Source organism: Meriones unguiculatus, chromosome 10 (assembly GCF_030254825.1).
Source record: "Meriones unguiculatus strain TT.TT164.6M chromosome 10, Bangor_MerUng_6.1, whole genome shotgun sequence".
Taxonomy (NCBI): Eukaryota; Metazoa; Chordata; class Mammalia; order Rodentia; family Muridae; genus Meriones; species Meriones unguiculatus.
This window is the reverse complement of record NC_083358.1, coordinates 14,773,298-14,794,865: the sequence shown is the minus strand read 5'-3', so window position 1 is coordinate 14,794,865 and position 21,568 is coordinate 14,773,298. Positions and strand designations below refer to the sequence as shown.

The 21,568-nt window shown below is 41.2% G+C and overlaps 1 long non-coding RNA gene across 4 annotated transcripts in view; it reads right to left on the bottom strand.

Annotated features, from left to right (window-relative positions):
* The window catches only part of LOC132656806 (uncharacterized), a 62,970-nt gene that overhangs the window by 6,973 nt on the left and 34,429 nt on the right, over positions 1 to 21,568 (bottom strand). For all 4 annotated transcript variants that reach the window (XR_009594542.1, XR_009594540.1, XR_009594539.1 and 1 more), the window contains one exon: positions 4,990 to 5,057. This is a non-coding gene — a long non-coding RNA (uncharacterized LOC132656806). The remainder of the gene's footprint in view (positions 1 to 4,989; positions 5,058 to 21,568) is intronic.

Genomic DNA, 21,568 nt, shown 5'->3' with positions numbered 1-21,568 from the left:
TATGTCCCTCAGAGTCCTAGACCATGCTGTGGTCTAGGATTCTGTGCTGCATGAGACAGGCACTTACAAGCTGGCAAAGACCACGCTCCACAGGAGGCAATTGTCAGCAGTGGACAAACTAAAGACCAAACTAAAAATCCCTCACTTGGGATTAAAACAAAAACATATTTACATAACATAACTGAGTTTTAAAAGAACCCAAAACTTCCATTACAGCCTATAACCTGGTTTTGTAACCTAAAATAAACCTTTAATCCCTTAAAAGAATATTGTATTTTGTCAGAGTATTCTACCACAGCAATAGAGATGAAACTAGAACATATAGAAGACATTAGGTCCTGTCATAAGATAAATTAAATTATTATCATGAGCATGCATTTTTAATGCAATATTAATAGAGATATGTTGTAAAATGGCTATGTACAATTAAAATGAATGTTCCAACTGCCTTATTGTCTAGATTTTAAATTTTTTAAAAAATATTTAAGTGTGTGTATGAGATAGAGAGAAAAATAGATAGATAGAAAGAGAGAGAGAATGCACAGGAAAAGTATCTATGGAAGCCAGAAGAGGGTATCAGATCCGCTAAAACTGGAGTTACAGGCAGTTGTGAGCTGCCTCGTGTGGGTGCTGGGATCTGAACTGTGCAAGATCAGCTCACACTTAACCACTGAGCCATATCTCTCGTACAGCTACATCTGTCGATTTCCTAAACTAGCATGTAAACTTTACCCCGGAGCCACCTCTTTATCATATTTCTCTCTTTCACTATCCCGGTAAAAATATAGCTGAAAGAGATCTCATTCTTAGTAAAAGATATTCATCTGAGTAGATCTCCTTCCTTAGCAAGGTCCATGTCACCTTGATAACAACAAATAATGGCGAAATTTGTAATCTCTCTCAGCTTGAGTAAGTGCCAGATCTAGTAAACATACGCATTTCTCATTAATATTGATAAACTCTGAAGGCAATAAATCACAATGCCTATCTTCTGAGAATAGCATGGGCCATTTGAAAAAAAAAAAAAAAGTGCCACCACTATCTGTTAGAAGAAAATTGTGGGGTCGTTAGCAACATCAGCCTTAAGGCACAGGGAAGAAAAATCAACTTCTCGGTGACAGAAAAGTTTGAAATGGGCATACTGTGTTGAAGGACAGTTTATGGCCTGTCAATAAACAGGGAGCCTTGATGTCCTATAGGAAATGTCAGCTGAGAGCCAATGTTACTTCCATTTGTTTTTACCTGTCTGTGAAGTCAATCACTGGTAGTAAGTGCCACTAAAACTAGAAAACATGCTTCCATGGAGACATATGCCCACTGAAACTCTTTCCTCATGCCCAGAGCAGCCTACCAACAGATGCCTTCTTCCTTCTAAGAAATACCTTCTTACGGTTTGACTTCGAAATGTCCTCCCATGGACTCATATTTGCACATTGAGTTTCTAGCTAGTAGTACTGTTTTAGGAGATTACAGGGACTTGGGGATGTAGGGTCTTTCTGGTAAGATGGGGTGACTATGGGAGGGAAGGGGGGCTCTGGAGGATTGAGCACCCTCCTCTCTGGTCCAGGTGTCATGCCAGTGGTCCCATCACAAGATCCCACCACCATAGACTGAGCGCCCCCTCCATCATGCCTTTCCTACTATGACTGAAATCACTCTGAAACCATGAGCCAAAGTAATGTCTTCCTCTCCTACCCTGTTCTGGCAAAAAAAAAAAAAAAAAAAAAAAAAAAAAATCAGTAGAGCTAACTACACAGGCAATGGGATGATGCAAAGCAGGCACCTGTTTATTAAATCACCCTGAAGCTTTTCACTTTGCTCTAAACCTAAAGTCCTATAGTTTTTCTGAAGACTGTATGGGAAAGGGGAATTGGAGTCCTGTCCGGGCTCCTCTGTGGCACTGCACTATTGTCAACTCTGCTGCCTAGCTTTAAATATGGAATTGCTACCACCTAGGATCACCTGAAAAGAGGGGCTCAGTTAAAGAATTATATAGGTCAGGTTGGCCTGTGGGCATGTCTGTGGTGGATTCTCTTGACTATTCATTGAAGGGCAAAGATGCACCCTGAATGTGGGTGGCTCCGTTTTTTATGAGCTGAGCCCTGAGGTCTGTGAGAGTAGAGAAAAATAGCTAGTCAGTAAGCAGCAAGCACTCAAGGGTGGGTGCCCATCCATATTCTCTGCTGCTGATTGTGGGTGGATGGAAAGCTTTACATCCCTGCCTTGACTTCCCCACAACACAGGATTGTAACCTGTCTACCTTAAATTGCTTTCTGGTCAGGATATTTTAGCATTGCAACAGAAATGGAAGCACAGCACTGAGGAATCTTATCGGTCTCAGAATGCTGGTGTATGGGTCATGCCTCACACCCTTGAACATACATGTCACAAGCATATCCAATGAACATCTGCGCATGTGTACTGATCCCCCACAAAGCATATGTACACACAGCAGACGCATAAACACCAAGTGTGCTCTTGCATAAGCAACCTAAAATATTAAAGTATATTTCTGTCTTTTAATAAATTTCATTTTAATTCACAAATTTCAGAGGAATCCCTGTCCAATGTATAAAACCAAATTTAAACACCCACACCCCTACATTTATTTTTGTCTCCCTGAAATTAAATTTTTCTATAAATTTTTAAGATTAAAAAATTAGTTTTGTGTATGTGTGTGTGTTTAGGCATGGGTATGTGCCCATAAGTACAGGTACCCACAAAGGTTAAAAGAGGGCATCAGATCCCATGAGCTGGAGCAATCGGCAGTTGTGAGCCTTGCAATATGGATGCTAGAAACTGATCCTAGGTCCCCTGCAATAGCAGTGTGCAGCTGGGCCATTTCTCCAGCCCCATAGATATTCAGTTGTTATTCTGCTAATCTATTTATTCCATTTTAAAAATGTAATCATTAAGACAACAGAGAAAATATCCTTAAGTAACTTCCTCCTTATCACACATTCTAAATATATGATGGATACATAAAACATATAACATTGTCTGTATTAAACAGAATATGACTATAAATTCATATATATACAATAATATATCTTATGATTATGTACAGACACACACACACACACACACCAAGAAGAGTGAGACAATTCTAGTTTGAATGCTAAGAGCTGAGAGCATTTCTTTTTCTTCTTCCTCTTTTGTTTTCCTGAGTACGAAGATGACACACCTGTCCCAAATTCACACATCAAAAGCTTTCCTTTCAGGTGCCTTCAGCAACGTTAGCTCTTGTTCTTGTATGAGAAATCCTTGATCTTCGTGAGAGAGACTCCCTTATCCCTGAATGTGACAAGGTGGCAGAGAGCACGGCACAAACAATGTAAGTGCGCTTGTCACAGGCAACACGACACTTTGCACACTGGTGTAGACACATGGTCCGCAGCCACGCTGAAGGACGGTCTGTTCTGCACATGGCGATGTGTTGTTTTCATCAGTGTTTCTCCTTGGATCCTCAGGCGCCTCTGCTGATGTGTGTGCTCTGCTCTTGCTGACAGACAGTGTCTGTGCCTGGAAGGTGGTTTTTATCTTGTGGGCTGGTGTCGTTCCTCCTCATACTTCCTTCAGTGTGCATTTTCTATTCCTGTGTCACTCTGTATCTTGGCCCAGATTCCTGCTATATTAAAATAGGAATGGCTTCCTTCAACGAGTGACTGACACAAGGTGCCAGGCCTTCTTTTGGATGGTCACATGGATACCTATGCCCTTTCACCAGAAGATGACATCGGATTGACATTTCATAGCCACATACATTCCTTTTGTAAGGTGATAAATTGATGATGCAGAAGCATCATGCCATGCACCTGCGGTGTATTTGAAAGCTGAAGGGATTGGAGATGACACTATGGAATACTGTTTAAAAATGAAGCACTCGTGTACATGAGACATGCTAACTAAACTTCAATACGAGTGTCTTATTGAGAAACAAAGATTGAGATACCCACTGGGGGGACAAATGACAATTCGTCTGTAGACCAGCATGTTTTATCTTATTCACTGTGTGTGTTCCTGTTTGTGAGTGTAGGTATATAGTTATGTGTTCATATGTGTGTGCTTGCCTGTGTGCATGTGCACGGAGGCCAAGGGTCAAACATGAGTGTTGTACCTCAAAAGCTACTCATCATCAACATCATTGTCATCACCACCACTATCATCATCATCATCGTCATCTTTGTCACTTTTGTGTTGAAACAGAGTATCTCACGCACTTGGATTCATTGGTTAGGTAGGCAGGCAGGCCAGCAAGCCCCAGAGATCTCCCTGTCTTTGTTTCCAGAACATTAGGATTGTAAGAAGCTGGTATCACCTGGCATTTTACATGATTGCTGAGGATTGAACTTAGGTCTATGTGCTTGAGTAGCAAGTTCTTCACTGCCTGGGGTGGCTCCGTGTAGACAAACATTTTTCTTTTCAGAAGGAGATTTAAGACGTTGGTGTCACTTCCCTTACTCACCCTTACCCGGAGCACAGATGCCCTTGAAGTTTCACAGTGTGTGTTTCTATGTTGTTACACTTACTGTTTGCATGGATAGTTTGTGTGTGCACATGTGTGTGTGAGGGAAACAGTGAAATAATTGTTGAAAGTAACGTCACGGAGGTAGAACTATCAGCAATAAATAAATGTCGGGGCATGATAAAGTTGTAGGCAAGCACCTGCTTCACATCCATTCTGTGTGACAGACTACCAGGCTGTGGGTCTCCTGACCATTCTACCAAATACCAGAACATTCCATTTTTTTTCCATGACATGCTATGGGAGACAGTTATATCCTCAGGGCGCACTCCGGTTCTCACACTTGTACAAAAATTTCTATACTAGAAAAATAAATGACCCTTTAGCAGTTCTTGATGTACTCAGTCAACACTTCAAACCCACAGACAAGAAGCCCACATGAATATCTGCTCTGCAGGGTGCTCAATCCAAAAGTGGCTTCTTGGACTTGGTTGGGTAATTCCTTCCTGGCAAGACGCTGCTACCTGGGCAGATTGTTGTGGTCGGGCTGTTTAGTCAGGGTTTTCGTCACTTTCGTCAGACGTTCTACCTTCTGTAAATAAATAACACAAAACGATTTGGGGTAACAACTACATTTTTAACCAGGAAAAAATAAGAAAACATATTTTAATTATATACCAATGTTATAGTTACATATTTTATATAACATGTCATTGCACATAATTACGTATAATGACATAATATATATAATTATAGACACATAATTATATATAAGTGAATGAAGGGAGAAATAGAATTTCTAACAGGCCTTTTAGCTCTGGTTAGCTACACAGGTTTCAATTGCCCTGACAGGTGTTTGAAAGCCACCTGGATCCTTTTTTGGAGATTTCTCCATCTCCCTGGCATGCCAGATTGAAATCTTAACATTTTCTTCTTTTTGCAAGGTGCTTGAGGCCAGTTTCTTTGGTCTATTAACTGACTTGTAAGAAGGGAGAGTAAATTGTCCTTGACTGTACAAACACCCTGACTTTTTTTTCCCCATGAATACAAATGGAAGATTTTTTAAAGCTTGGCAGTTTGCAAAGACACGACTCCCAAGATAAATTAAAGATCACGATAACTTTCTCTTGTTTATATTTTAAAGCTACGTTTTGAGAGAGGGAGTCCAGGTTGTAATTATGATTCTGACATTGCTTGGCAATCTTAGGTAAGCCACAGAATCTCCCAGGGCACAGTTTTTTCACATTAATTAAAAAAATGTGTGAATTCCATGTAGAGGGAATAAACTAGATGACCTCAAACACTTACCCAGTCTGAGCAAACGATGGTTTGATATTCCAATATGCATGGACTTAACACTGCTCTTCTCTTCTTCATGTACTTAAAAACTCATTTATTTATTTATTTGTATAGGTGTGAGTGCTTTGCCTACATGCATGTATATTACCACACAAATGCCTGGCACTCATAGGGTCAGAAGAACATATCAGGTTTCCTGGAGCTGGCATTAAAGACAGTTGTAAGCCGCCCAGGAAGTGCTGGGAACTGAACTCAAGTCCTCTGCAGTAAGTACTGCTTCCTGCTGAGCCATCTCTTCAGAATCCTCTTCCTGTACTTTTAACAGATACTTTTCATATGTGTTTCATGTAACTGGGCATGGTGGTGCACACCTTCAATCCCAGCACTCAGAAAGCAAAGGCAGGCAGATCTCTGAGAGTTCCAGGACAGGCAGCTCTACACAGAGAAACCCTGCTTCAAAAAACTAAACAAAACAAAATACAAATGTGCTCCATGCAGCAGTCCATAGTAGAAATGGCTTGGTTGTATTGACATTATGCTTTGGGATACATATTTTCCTAGTATCCTGTTCACGTAGAGCCAAGGCCTATATAGCTGGTGCTGTGCCATCTTTGCATTTCAAGTTCCACACATAGCTTATACCACAATTGTTCCCAAGTATGGAATCACTCAATGAATGGGAGTAATTGCTTGGTAGTGTTAAATAATTAAAATGTATTTACTTATCGTTCTTAATTTGTGTTTGAGGAAAAAAAGAAAAACTCATAATGTGTTTGGCTTTACCCACAGGCAGCTCACAGAGAACAAAGTCCAAAAAGGCTCTTTGGTGCTTTCTGCCTGCCTCAGTATTCAAACCAGAGCTGTAGAATCCCCAAACATGTTATCCTAGACTTCATTAACAGCTTTTAATTCTCAAGGGCCACTTGCAAGAATGCATATCTTTGTAGGACAGAATGGAAGCCACTTATCAGAAAGTGTTAAAGTAGACCAGAACGTGATAATGACTCAGAGACAGGAACTCTGCAGAACTCCCTTGTCTCTTTTTTTCTTGTTTGTCTTCCTTGTTCCAAAAGATCATTAGAGCCTGGCCCACAGGAGGCATAAAGGTTAGGGGTGAGGAGGGAGAGAGACATGTTTAGGTTTCAACAAAAACAATAGTTTTTGCTCCCAAGGGAATGAGAGAGAATTCTGAGCCAAATAGGATTGAGTGAGGTCTCTGAATATGGAGTCAGTTTGCCCTGGATGGCAGGCTGTGCTGTGGAACAGGTCATATAAATTTTATAATCACTGACAAAAACTAAGTTGTTTATCAGGCATTCTCCAACTACCTTGGTGAAGACATCAGAGTAGAGTGATCTCTAGTTTTAGGTGTTGGATGCCACCTGATGACATTCTTAGCTCTGGGTTGGTAGATGCTAACTCTGCCAAGTTAATACATTCCAAACTTCCCCATAGTCTCAAAGATAGGTTTGATACAGAGGTTTGTAACTAAGAAGTCTGAAGTCCATCTTAGGTGACTTTGGCTCCCAGGCTGCAGCATTCCCTCTGTCCACTATCAGCATCAAGCCCATTGATCTGCAGCAACATCCACACAGATATGGGCCTTTTGGGAAACCTTGGTTCAGACAAGCAAGAGTTTCGATCACACAGTGATCTGTGCTGAGCGAGGGAAGCACAGGAGAAAGTCCTTACAGTGACTAAGGAAAGCTTCCTGAAACAATGACATCTCATAGACAACAGTGAGAGTTAACAGCATGAAGAGAGGTGTTCCATTTTAACTACACCTGAAGAGAATGAGGCACAGCTAAAAATTCAAGGTCCTCATCATGAGGTAGGTATAAATGACTATGGAAATGAAGGGAGAGGAAGACGTGAGGGCCGGTTTGTGAAGGTCCTTGTAGCCTACCTAAAACATAACCAGATAAAGAATCCCATCTCAAAACAAAGAGAATTCCTCACATGGTTTTAGGTGGGGGTGGGAGGTGATGGCAGATAGAGCACAGCTGTTTGAAAATACTCTATGGACCCCATGCAAAGCAGTGATGTCTTGGGGAAATGAATAGATCAGAAACCACTGTCAACAAATAATTTTTTTTAAGAGTTGAGAATAGCAAGACTACCTTAGTGGGCAGGGTAGTAGAGGGCAGAGGGAGCATCTGGATGTAAGGAGGGTCAGGACTTACTAATTCAGATAATTTGGATTGAATGACAGGCTTGGAGCAGGGTGTGAATTTGAGACTATTTGTTGATGCAGAAAATTCCAAAGGGAAAGCAAGTGCCTGCAAGTGTTTTGAAAATGTCGGTTTTATATGCAAAAGATGGATGTTTAAATAAATACTTAAGTATTTATTTAGTGTATCTCTGTGTGTATTTGTGGGTGAGAATCTGCAGAGGTCACGATAGTACTTTTGGGAGTCAGTTCTCTCCTTCCACCATGGAGGATCAGGAGGTTCAGAGGATCCAATTCTGGTCATCAGACTTGGAATCAAGCATCTTTACCTGCTACGCCATCTCACCAGTGCTCAAGGTTTTATATGTGAGTGATGGCCAGGAAAGATTTATTAGAAGTTTTGGTAATTGTAGGTGGAGGGTTAGTATCCTTGAAGACACATGTATACCTACTTTATTGGATGTTTTGATTAAGCTATAGTTTACCCTCACACTCCAGTGATCACCTTTCAGATAACTATTTATGCAACATCAGCAGGAGTCAAGAGAGGGATGCTGAGGGAGCCTGGAGGAGCACTGGCCTGTAACCTGTGTAAAGAGAAGTCATCTGGCCACAGAGAAGATGAAGAATAGCCAACAGGCTAAGAGGAGGCCCGCAAGCAAAGCAAACACCTTGTAAAGACAGCAAAGAGGCCATAGATCTAAGGAGCATGCTTTGTGACTGGCCACAGGATCCACACTTTTTGGCCTCTTTTCCTTTCATTTCAGAGCTCCAAGGTAATGCCCAACCATTAACACTCTGTGAAATACAAGCACTGCCTCAGGTCCTCTGCGGAGGACCAGGTAGTAAATATTTTAGGCTCTGCTGGTCATATGTACAGTCCTGTTGCAACTATATATCTTTGCCTTTCTTTCTCAGAAGCAGCTATAGATAACACACAAAGGAACGTGTGGCTATACCTGTGTTCCAGTAAAACATTACTTACTAAAGCAGGCTAGAATTGGATTTGACCCTCAGGCAATAGCTTGTGAAATCTTGCTAACAATATATTCTCCAAAATCATAAATGATAATTGATAAATTTGCTACAGACTCTGTGCCATATATATATATATATATATATATATATATATATATATATATATAAATTTTTTTCTGAACTAGAAACACAGTGATAAAGACCAGGAAACTTATGATTAGCACAGAGGTATCATCTCACTCTCAAACTTTACTTGTTCACAGGAAGACTAAGTGACAAACTCGGGTTTCTCACAAATGTACTGATTTTTAATTTTCTGTTTGTTTGTTCTAGGATTCCAGTCACCATCTTCTATTCAACTTGATTTCTGTGTCTTCTCACTCGCGGTCATTTCCGGGTCTTTATTTTTTCATGACAGACATATTTGACGAGGACTGGTTACCTACTGCATGACATCTCTCAAATGGGTGCGTATGACGAATTCAAGGGGCCACACGGGACCTAACACTCTGCCTGCAGAAATCTAAATGAAGTGTCTGTGACATCAGTGGGAATATGGTTTGATTTCCCCTGGTCTTGTGAACTTGACATCCTGGTTAAGATGACTTTCTTCCCATCGAGGTGGCTGTGTGGTTAATTTTTTTTGTCAGTGACACAAGCTAGAGTTCCCTAGAAAAAGAGAACCTCCTTGAGGAGTTAATTCCAACAGATTGTCCTGTGCATATGTGTAGTGCATTGACTGATGGAGAGGGCACAGCTCACTCTGGGCAGCACCAGCCCTACATAGGCAACCCTATGCCAGATAACAAAGCTAACTGCACAAGTCAAGAGAAGCAAGCCAGCGAACAACATTCCTTCATGGCCTCTGCTTCAGTTCTTACCTTCAGTGTTTTGCCTTGACTTTTTGTTTGGCTTCGCCTGATGGTGTTGACCTATACCCTGTAAGCTACATAAACCCTCTCCTCCATAAATTGTTTTTCACCTGCATTTTATCACAGCAACAGAGAAGCAAACCAGGACAATTGCTAATTTTGCTTTTGCCATTAATAAATATTTCAAGGAAGATACTTCGAGATTGATCTCCTACCTTTAAACTTTGGCCCATAATTCTAGCATCTGTCCACCAGTTTGTCCAGCAGCATACAGTAATTATTACCATGGTATTGAAACTTTTCCTGTAATGTTAAAAAGACAGTAGGGCTTTGGAGAAAAATAAGGTTCACATATCTATACAACATTGTTGGCAGAATGCAAACGAATGCTTCCTGTGGAGATAAGGCTCTGGACCCAGGCAGCCAGGCAGTGGGAAGCCACTATCCAGGATGTTAATTGTTTAGAAGTGCTAGAAAGTTGGTGCTTAGGGCCAGGATGGCAGATGCTGAGACAATGCAGGTGAAATGCTGTCCCCAAGGCACCCTGGAAGGGCATGCAAGCTGCCAAGGCTGAGAAGAAGACAGGCTGCTTTTGGCAGAGGTCATTTAAATGTAAATTTGAAAGGTTCTGTGGAGACTAAGCCTTTCTCCTTCACTCACAGTTATCTGGCTGTTTAATACAGGGGTGCTCTTGTCACTACAGGGCAGTGTCTGAGGAGAGGCCATGATGAAAAGCAGAAGGCGAAAAAGAACAAATGAAAGATGTGAGCTGTGTGAGGATGTCCTGAAGAGGCTGTCACCCAGAGCTGAAGCTAACTGAGGTTATGCCAGAAAAGCACCCTCCATCTGTACACCAGGCTTGCCTTGACTTCAGAGATCCGCCTACCTATTCCTCCCCAGTGCTAGAATTAAAGACATGCAGAAACAATCTATTTTAATGTGGCACATACACTTTTATGTCTGAAAGACAGAGAGAAATAGAGTTCAAGAAAACAAGATTGATTCACTGGAAAGAAATGTGTTGAATTTCAGGTAAGAATGAATGTATTATCTATAGATGCACCCTGATAATACCTTGAATTCCTTTTGATAAAACTCCGAATTCCTTTTGCCCCGATTTAATTTTGCCAGTTGTTTATAAGGAGTGCTGTGGAGATGGCTCACAGTGAAAAGTGCTAGATGCATGAGCATCAACACTTGGGTTCAAAGGCCTAACACCCATCTGTAATCCCTGTAGGGACATTGACAAGAGAGAGCCTAAGTAGAGTGGGAGATCCTGTCTCAAATTAGTGAGCCAGAAAGGGATAGAGCAGGACACACAAAGACCACTTCTGGCCTCCACACACGTGCACACAGGCATACGTATGCCCAAACACACCTACACATGAGCCACGCATACACCAAACACAGAGACAAAACTAAAAGCCGAAAGTATTAACACAGAGATACATGTGAATCTATGCTCAACTATTTTACAAAGGCTTCTGCTTCCTATATTTTTTGTGGTTTGGCCTGAGGTGTTTTAGGACTTGGGGTGAAGAGCCCTTAGGTCTCAGAACACTCTGAGGTTGCTTAGAGAACACGTACAAGTTTTTTATCCCGAGTCCCATGGTGTGCTCCTGCTCCTGCTCTGTGAAGGAATCATGCAACAGCTTCCAAGCTGCAGCCCTTGTCTGTGGGACTCAGAGTTGATCAGTGTGAATGAGAAAGTGAAATGGGCCCTGTGGTTTCAAAGAAGCAGAAATGTATTCTCTGTCAGCCACAATGTCTGTGTGTTCCTTCAACACCAATGCTCATTCTTGTGTGTGTGTGTGTGTCTGTGTGTGTGTGTGTCTGTGTGTGTGTGTGTGTCTGTGTGTGTGCGTGCATGCACATGTGCACATTGTAATCTAAGGACATGAGGTGATTTCAGATATCGAATGGGGAGCACTGCATAAGCTCAGACCTGCAAGCTTCAATTGGTGTCACTGCTTACATTTTGATTGGGGCAATAAAAATAGAAAAATAAAGACTTGGCACTGAGAATCTGTAGAAAGGAGGCTGGATCTCACTTCAAGCAGTCAACCATCTGATGATCTGGGAGACAGAGCAGTGAGATGACACAAGGTCAAGAGGAGAAAACAGCAAGATTTAGTCCTACTCAGTTAATCACTGGAGTCATTACAATAGTGAACCTTGGATTGTTTGCTGTGACATGTTTTCTTCTTCAGGTTGCAGCGATCATCTTGTGATTTGCAGATTGTTTTGCAGTGCAGCCTTGAAGCCGTCCTGGAGTAAACAGTGAAGGGAATTCCTTAGCCGGGGGGGGGGGGGATAGTGATGGGGTGTGAGCTTGTTTCACAGCATCTGCTGATTGACAAAAGCATGTATTTTCACATCTGCACTGACTGCATTAGTAAGAGCTTTTTTTTTGGGAAGTAAGTCTCATAGAGCTCAGGCTGGATTCTAACTTTTTAGGTAGCCAAGGGTAGCCTTGAACTTCTGAGCCTCATGCCTACACCTATCCAGTGTTTGCACAACCTGGTAAACCATCAGGTCTAGCTTCTTAGTAATTTTTAATCATGAATGCAGATGGGGCATGTTCACTCTAAGCTTACATGACTATTCTTGAAAGAAATTATAAAATGTTTCCTCAGGCATTTTTTTCACCAAGGAACCCCTATTAAAAGAAGACAGTGAGGCCAAGTGAAAAAGGTTTCTAAGTGGCTAAATTGGAGTGCAGGTGGCATATTCAGAACCCAAGTTTTGGCCAATTCCCAGGGCAAACTTCAGAGTCTCTGCAACCCAGCCACGCCACTGCTTTGCCCTACTGTAAACCAGCATTTCCCTCTTGGGTTAGCTCCTCAGAAACAAACTGGTCAAGGAACTTCTAGCTTGTTTACCTTTTTTGGACTCTGCTTATAAATTTGAATTCTAGTTGTTCATGGGGACAGAAGGACTAGAGAAAAGAGGACAGGCAGTGTCAAGATGGTATGATAGGGTTGAGTTTGTAAAACACCTGTCCTTCTCATGCCCTGGGTAGTTACTTCATTCTAGTATTCATTGTATTCCTCCTCCTATTGAGTCTACTGAACAGGTGACCATTGAAGAGAAAGCTTTGATCATATTGTTGCTTGTGGCCATCTGTTCTAGACAAAACCTTCCTACATAACCAAACAACTGAAAGAAATATAAACACCGATAGCTTATGGCCCAGAAAGCTACTGCCTTGAAATTTTTTGTTTGCTTGCTTGCTTATTTATTTATTTATTGAGCTAGGATCTCTCTATGCTACAAATGATAGATTGAAAACCACTACAGAGCCCAGGTTGGCCTCAAACTCCTGTTCCTTGTCCCTCAACCTCCTCGATGATAAGAGTACAGCCTCCATGTTTGGCTTTGTCTTAAAATTTTCAATTATCCTAATTGGTGGTAGGGATCACCTATTCTGTTGCTCATATCCACTTCAGATAGGCCAGGCTAATTCATCAGCCTTATAATATCAATATATTAGAACAGCACAATACTAAACATACCTGTAAGGTTTTTTTTTAATTTCTTGATGAAATCTGTAATATATTTTTCATAACAATCAGTGAGGCAACAATAGATAACAATTACATGCTAAAGAAAGGATAACAAATATTTTTATTATGCAGAAATGATAGCTTATGGGGTAGCTATGGCTAACCTCATTTACATAATGTAAATATGTGTATATTATGTATATAACCTATATGCTACATATCTTGTGTTAAACATCATGTGGTACTATGCTCTTACACAAATTTTATGTTTTGTGCATCATTAAGAAGATTTAAATCCAAAAGAACCAAGGTGGCCACTTAATGATTTATATTTTCCACAATCAAATGCCTGCCAGTTATGAAGGGAATAAAGTCCATATTTCTGGATGGATGGGCTGATGGATGGATGGATGGATGGATGAATGGATGGATGGATGGATGGATAGGTGATACTGCAGTTTGAGTTTAATATGGCCGTCTTAGGTTCAAATGTCTGAGGCTTTGGTTCGCAGCGGTTGGTGGTAGTTGGGTAGGCTATGGAACCTAAGAGGCTGCTGGAAGAGGAACATGACTGACTGTAGGCTTTGGCTCCACTTCTTGCTTTCATCTGAGCTGGTGTAATGAGATTAGCCATCTTCTTGCGTCTGCCGCTGTGACCTGCTGCCATTTCTTCCCTGCCAGGACAGACTCCGTCCCACTGGGAGTGCCAGAAGTATAAATCAAATCAGGCCTTCCTCCCCTAAGTGGCTTTCATCAGAGCACCAGAAAAGAATCATAGACAGAAAGATATGCAGATGATAGATAGGATACAGATAGATAAATGATTGAAGGATGATAGTTAAATTATTGATAGATGATAGATATGATAACACAATTAATAGACAGATGTACACAATAAGTAGAGAGATTATGTGTGTTTTATGTATAAATAGTTTATAAGTCACCCTGAACTTTTTAAGATTTTTCCCTCATTTCACAGCTAGAAGGCAGTAATTTCGCTATTAATATTTTTGTCATGGAATCCTGCATTAAGAAAACATTGTAGCATGTTCTAGTGCATGTGAATCAGGAAGCCAAAGGTTTCCTGGCACATACGAATGTATCCAAATAAAGTGCAGAGCAAATTTTTGTCTCTAGCTAGGTCTCTGTTGAGTATTTTTAAATATTTTAAAATCCACGGGAATAATCAACGCCCAGAAGAATTCCATCTTTGGCACTGAAAACTACATTGAGGGATTTTAGAGCCTTTGCAAAGTGCCATTCAAGCTTATTATTTATGAACTCTCTGCTCTTTCAAATCAAGAACAAAGCAATTAACTACAATTTCACACCTTTAGGAAGACCAGGGACATAGTCTGCCATTTATTGTAAATTCCAGAGTGGATCCTTGCACTTAAATTTATAGTTCCATTGTGTGGAAATTTTTCTTTTCTTATTCAAGAGAAGCTTCAAAATGAATCTTTCATTTTGTTCACGGAGACTGGGAAGCATATGCCAGTTTTGTTCTTAAAACAATAAGCTTAATAGGTCCCATTGTGAAGATAATTATGAGTCTGATTCTTAAGAACAAGAAGATACAAACAAGAAGAGCATGTGAGGTGTGGCGATAAGGTCCACTGAAATTTGTTTTAGTGTGGTGTTCAGAATTTCAGAAAGATGGACCTTTGACAGCAGCTTGCACAGTGGTTACTAAGCGCTTCCTATGTTTTCAGGGCACCACACATATCCTCTGGACACCATGCACATCTCCACAACTATATTCATACTGTACTCAAATCTTCTTCCATCTTCTAACATGGAGGACAATGAGCAGCTGTCTCTAACCTGCCCAGGAGGGAAGGCGTGGATTCGAATGCTAGTCATCTGACTATAACTAGAGCATGTTGGTTCTTCTCTGCCATTGTCTTCGAGTAGGGATCGAGGATGGAGAAAAGCCAGCAAAATCTATGACATCCTAGAAACTTGCAGTAACTGAACCCCATTTTCCCCCAAATAAACAGCAACATGTTGACAGTTGAGAGCCACACAAAGAAGGAATTAGAATTTATCGTCTTTTTCTTATGTGCTTTGGATGTCAGCACTGTTGGTTGTTTTTACTTCCTATTCCCTGCCACTGGCCCCTTGATTCCTCCTTCAGCGCTATCACATATCATGGTAGAGCCTCCTCCCTCAGCCCCTACTCAAAACTGAAAAAGAGAAGAGCTCTGTACATGACTACTCTACTGCTCAAAACAGCATTTGCGTTTCTGCTCATGACCACACAGCAAAGCCCATGCAAGCCTGGCTTCTTGTGGGTAGTCTTCAACTGTGTGTGTGTATATGTATACATATATATGTAATATGTATATATAAATATATATAATAAATATATGTGTGTATGAATGTATGTGTGTGTATATATATATATATATATATATATATATATATATAATTTATTCACCTTATATCCTGATTGTAGGCCCCCTCTTGGTCCCACTTTCCCTGCCTCTTCTCCCCATCCCCTTCCCCAAGTCTACAGAAAGGGGGAGCCTTCCTCCCCTACCATCTGACCCTAGCCTATCAAGTCTCATCAGGACTGCCTGGATCCTCTTCCTCCATCTTTACCAGGACATCCTGGTAAAGATGTCCTGGCCTGGCAGAAGTGATCAAAGAGCAGACAATGGAGTCCATGTCAAAGATAACACCTGCTCCCCTTACTAAGCAACCCACACGGACTGAGTGGCTTGTGGGCTATGTCTTCTTCATATATGGTCCTTGGTTGGTGCATCAGTCTCTGCAGGCTCCTCTGCCCATATTTGTTGGCTTTGTTGGTCTCCTTGTGGAACTCCTGTCTTCTCTGGGTCCTTCTACTGCCCCCTCCACTCCTCTATAAGACTCTCTAAACTCTGCCCAAGGTTTGGCTGTCAGTTTCAGTATCTGCTTCAATCCCCTGATGGGTGGAGTCTTTCAGAGGACATCTATGGTAAGCTCCTGTTCTATTCCCTCTCTTCTCTTCTGGTGTCTATTCTCCCTCAGAAGAGCAAATAGAATAGACATCAAGTGGTAAATTCTAATTGAAGTGTTTGTATTTCCAGTGCTCCAACTCAACTCTAAGACTACATATAAAAATACAACCCTTAATAAGACAATTTTGACTTCTGTGTTTGTTTACAGGTCTGCAGAGTCAACTCAGGCCTTCTCCCATGCCAGGCAAGTGCTTAACCACTGAATTACGTTTCCAACTCTCTTTCTACCTGTTATTTTGAGATAAGTTTTTTTTTTTTTTTTTTAATTAATTGCCCAGACTGGTCTTGAGCTCACTATATAATCCAGGCTATCCTTCAACTTGTGATCCTCCTGTCTCAGCCATCTGAGCAGATAGGCCTATGCCACCAGGCCCAGCTGTGGCAGGCACTTAGGTAAATGCAAATGTACAGACTTGGTGGCCTTTATTCTTAAGTAGCAGACATTTCCCAGCCAGCCAATCCCTGTAGATCACTCTGTAAAATGAAGCAACCTACAAGAACTAATCCTACTTTGCAGAGCTTTTCAAATTCAGTCAGGAAGTCTTGAAGGAGTTTGGCTAGATTACTATTTTTGATGTAAAAACTGTGTAAGAGAAGATGCTCTGTCTTGGCCTTTTTGCATTTATTTCTTTTGATGTTCTTAAACTTCAAATTTCTCTACATAAGCTTCCTAATATTTTCACTGTCAGCTACACAGTTTTCTAGTCTAGAATTAGTTTTAAAGTGTTTTTTAAATTTATTTTATGCATATGAATGTTTTGTTTGCATATACGTATGCGCACATGTATCTTCCTGGTGCCTGCAGAAGCCAGAAGAGAATGTCAGATCTCCTGGAATTGGAGTTAGAATTATTATGAGCCACCATGTGGGTGATTGGAACTCAATTCAAGTTCTCTGGAAAAGCAACAAATGCTGTTAACCACTGAGTCATCTCTGAAGATCCCCAGGAAAAAAATGTTTTTCTTGTTTTCTGTCTCTTCTAACAATAATGGAATATTATTATACTAAGGTATTGATAGTCCATGCAAAATTCTCTCAAGGTGGTCCAGTGGGTAAAGGGTGAGTGCTGTCAGGCCAGATGACCTGAGTTTGAGCCTCTGGGACTATATGGAATAAGGAGATAACTAACTTTCCCAGGTGGTCGCTAACCTCCATGCACATGCCATGCCATGGACATCACCCCGATTCAAATACACAAATAGCTGTATCCCTATCCAACTGGAAAATGATCCCTCTGTGCTTCGAGGTCCAACAGCTTTCATACTGGCTTTCAATCCACACCCCCTCATGGTGTGTGTTTGAGGATGCAATTTATCTCCTTCATAAATATACAACATCTAATATGTCTGTTATATCGTCAGAGCCTAGAATGAGGACCTATCTGTATACTCAGAATATTTCTTCTTCAGACAACCCCTACCATGTCATTGTTTTGTTGTTGTTGTTGTTTGTTTGATATTTTTTTTTATTTCTTTGTTTTTTTCAGACAGGGTTTCTCTGTATAGCCTTGGCTGTCCTGAACTTGCTTTGTAGATCAGACTGGCCTCGAACTCACAGAGATCCGCCTGCATCTGCCTCCCTAAGTGCTGGGATTACAGGTGTGTGCCACTGCATCCAGCTTGCCATGTCTTTGTTATCTCTATATTTTATTTTGAAATCCTTTTCCTTTATGCTCTCTTTTGAAACTTTGTTCCACCAAATTTTCTACTGTTTGCCTCAAATGCTGAATGTAAAAAAGCCACAGTTTCCTCACATCTAGATTGACTAGAGTGTACCTCCAGCATATAGTTACTGGGGAACCAAAGCTAATATGGAAAGTTTATACTTCACTGTAACTGAATAATTGATGAGGAAAAGAAAAAAGAAGTTCGCTGAATCCATTTGCAAGTACCCGTATATGTGTGGGTGTGGGGCCATCCACTGGAGATGGTCAAGCTACTAAGGACCACACCCATAAAGAAAACTGACCCACCCCAGCAGCCATCAACTCTTATCACTCCTCAGTGACAAATGGGAACTTGTAATAACATCTCTGTCCCATGCTAGCATATTGACTGGCTTGGCATTGGGCCAATCATAGTCAAGCAACCACAGCTACTATGAGTTGAGAATAACGATCTTGTCATTCATGTCGCAAAGATATTGTTTCACCTTAGACCTCCCTGATCACTTTAGCCACAACAAATCAGCAGATGAAATGACATGAACTAAAAATAAAAGGTTTGCATAAAAGCATAAACCATACCGAATCAGGAAAATCACACTTGCTTGTTTGTTTAAACGCAGACATCATCATACATCCACAGATTGATAATGAAAGCAGTTCATGAGTAGATGGTTGTCAACCCTTTCTGATGAATGGAAGTAGATTATTCTACCCCCGTGGAAACTAACCCAATTCATTGCGTACAGCACTCCTTCACTACCAGGGCCACATCTTCAGTGGTGGTGTCAGTGGTATGCTGCAGCTGGAGATTGAACCTGAGACCTCACGCATGCTATGAACTCTACCATTAATCTGTATTCCAAGGCCCCCATTATCACATCTACTTACAATAAATTCATGAACTCAAAGACAACCAACAGCAAATGATCTTTGCTTCCTGCTCCCCCTTGGTTAATCTGCATATATAACCTAATAAGAAGTACTGAAGCATTTGTTGTCATTTAATATCCGGAGAGAAAATGCTTGTGGACACCTTCATATGCTCTGTTATAAAAATAGGCAAAGGAGAGTTTGTTCTTGTAAGTAAATTGTTTCACTTACCTTTGTTGCTGTTTTTGAAGGAACTGAAATTTATTTTAAATGGCAACAACCAAGAAATAATATTTTATTATAAAAAAATAGAAACAAGTGTATAAGATTAGAAGGATGTATAACAGTAAATATAAATCTCAAATTATATTACTCTTTTGTAGCTCAGTGCCAAGCTACCAAAAATCTTGATGCTCAGCTGATGATAGCCGAGGCCTGTAATTCCAGCTACTTTGAAGGCTGAAGCAGGAAGATCACAGTTTCAGAGTTGAAGGTCAACCTGTGCTATAGAGGACATCCAGCCCACCTGGGTACCTTAATGGGACTCTGACGGAAACTTAGAGTTAGTTAGGGATATAGCTCAGCGACAGTGCATTTGCTTAGCATGTCTGAGGCCTTACTTTCAATCCTCAGTACTGGGGGAAATCCCTTAGAAGATCAAAGAAGTGTTTGTTTGTTTGTTTGTTTTTCCCCCATTTTTTCATGGGTCAGGATAACAGGAAAGGCCTATCTTGTTCTCTGTTCATGATCTCTTAAAGTAGCTGTCGAGTGTCAGCTGGGCTAATTCTCATCTAGAGGCTGCCTTGGGGAATAATTTGCTCCCTTGCTCTTCAACACCCCACAGCTGTGTGAGGTCCTGGCTATTTCTGACTATTGTCTAGAGGCTGTTCTCAAACCCAAGAAGCTACCTGCAATTCCAGACAATAGTGAGGGCATCACAAACAAGGCCATTGATATCCTTAGATTCACAAGGGGCGTCTCTACCTCCAGTCAGGTGGAAAAGTCTTCCTTTCATAATGCAGTATCATCAGAGAAGTGACAGTCAGCTTGTTTGCTACACTCTGTTGGTTAAAAACACCTTACAGGTCTGTCCTGGCCTCAGGGAAAGATTACACATGGGCATGAAAAACTGAAGTGTGAATCACTGGGCCTCACCTTTGGGTTTATTGGCCATACTCAGTCATGTACGTCACTTAGAAAGCTACACTGGCATTATGATTTCAGAATTACAGGGTGGATCAAGACAGATGTAAAATAATGTTAAACGTCTCCATATCATTTTAATTGTGTGCCTCCCTCGTTGTCTTTGTGTCAGAGTGCCCTGTGTGTGCTCTACGTCTCATGATATTTAGGTGTTTAAAAGCTTAGTCTCCCAGAGAAGAAAGAGACAGACACTAAAAACCACAGTGGCCTGTGTTTGCATTCCCACGTATACTCAGGAATTTTGCATGTGAGGCAACATTTTTATGAGCTCCACTTTCTGTTTTCCCAATTAAAGACTGTATATGTGATAGAAACGGCATAGTATCTCTCTCCGTGAGATGGAGCCATCTTATGCTGCAGCCAACACCCATATCTGAAGGTCCGGGACCTGTCTGGACAGCAAGTGCCTTAAACGAAGTTAAGACTCTATTAACTTCTAAAGATATTTGCATTTCATCTGGTTACTGTATAAAGAAGAGCTATGTTTTCTTAGAAGAGTAGTTCCTGGTGAATAACATATACAGCGAGCATGTTGTTTTAAATCTTTCAAGATACATGGCCTATGTTATTATTATAGTTGTTGCTGGCTACAATATCAATTGAAGCTCTAAAAAAAAATATGACTCCAGGCCTGGGGATATAGCTCAGGTTTGAGAGCACATACCTCACCGGATTCAATCCACAGAGCAGCAGGGGGTAGTGTACACACTAACAATCACAGAACTTGGAAGCAAGAGGCAGGAGGATGAGACATTCCGGAACAGAATGAGTTTTTGGCTCTCTGAAATACATAAGACCTCGTCTACAATTTCTAAAAATTCAGCGTGAACATCAACATGGGTTGTGAAGATCAAGGATTAAGAAAAGGGTTTGGCTGGGTTGTTTTGGCTCTGGATCCTCCATAAGTTTTCCATGAGGCCAGGAATGTAGTCTTTGAAGGCTTGCTGTAGTTTTAGGATTTGCTTATTAGGAATAAGAAGTGTGTAAGTGGGAGGGTAGAGTGACAGGAGTGGGCGACAAGAGGGATGGGTGTAATGAAAGCACTTTACATGCATGAATGAGGGTGTCTTAGTGAGACATCTTAGTGAGACCCATGATTTTGTTCAATTTCACATATTATAGTCACAAAAATAACCATACATTACCCCAGGTAATCCAGTCCACTCATGACTGTAGAGGAATTCATGGTTCCTTTCCGTGTCTGCCCTCCATGGAGCCACCTATGACATCACAGGTGGTTTTCCCCTAAGAACGTGGCCCAAGACAGGGCTAGCAAATGACCAAGCATTGCAGCTCATTGCCTTCATTCCAGAAGAGACTACGGCCAGCAGCCACCATCGCTTCTACGTTAGATTGATCTCTGAGAGTAGACAGCAGAAGACTGTGAGTCAGTGGGAGGACAGGCAAGGTCAAGCCAGGCCAGAACAAGCATCTTCATCTTGTTACATGGAGTTCTCTCTGAAGACACCCGCAGTGCTTTAAGGCCAAGTAAGATGACTAAGCTGGGTCAGACTGTTGGCTGATTACAGCTTGA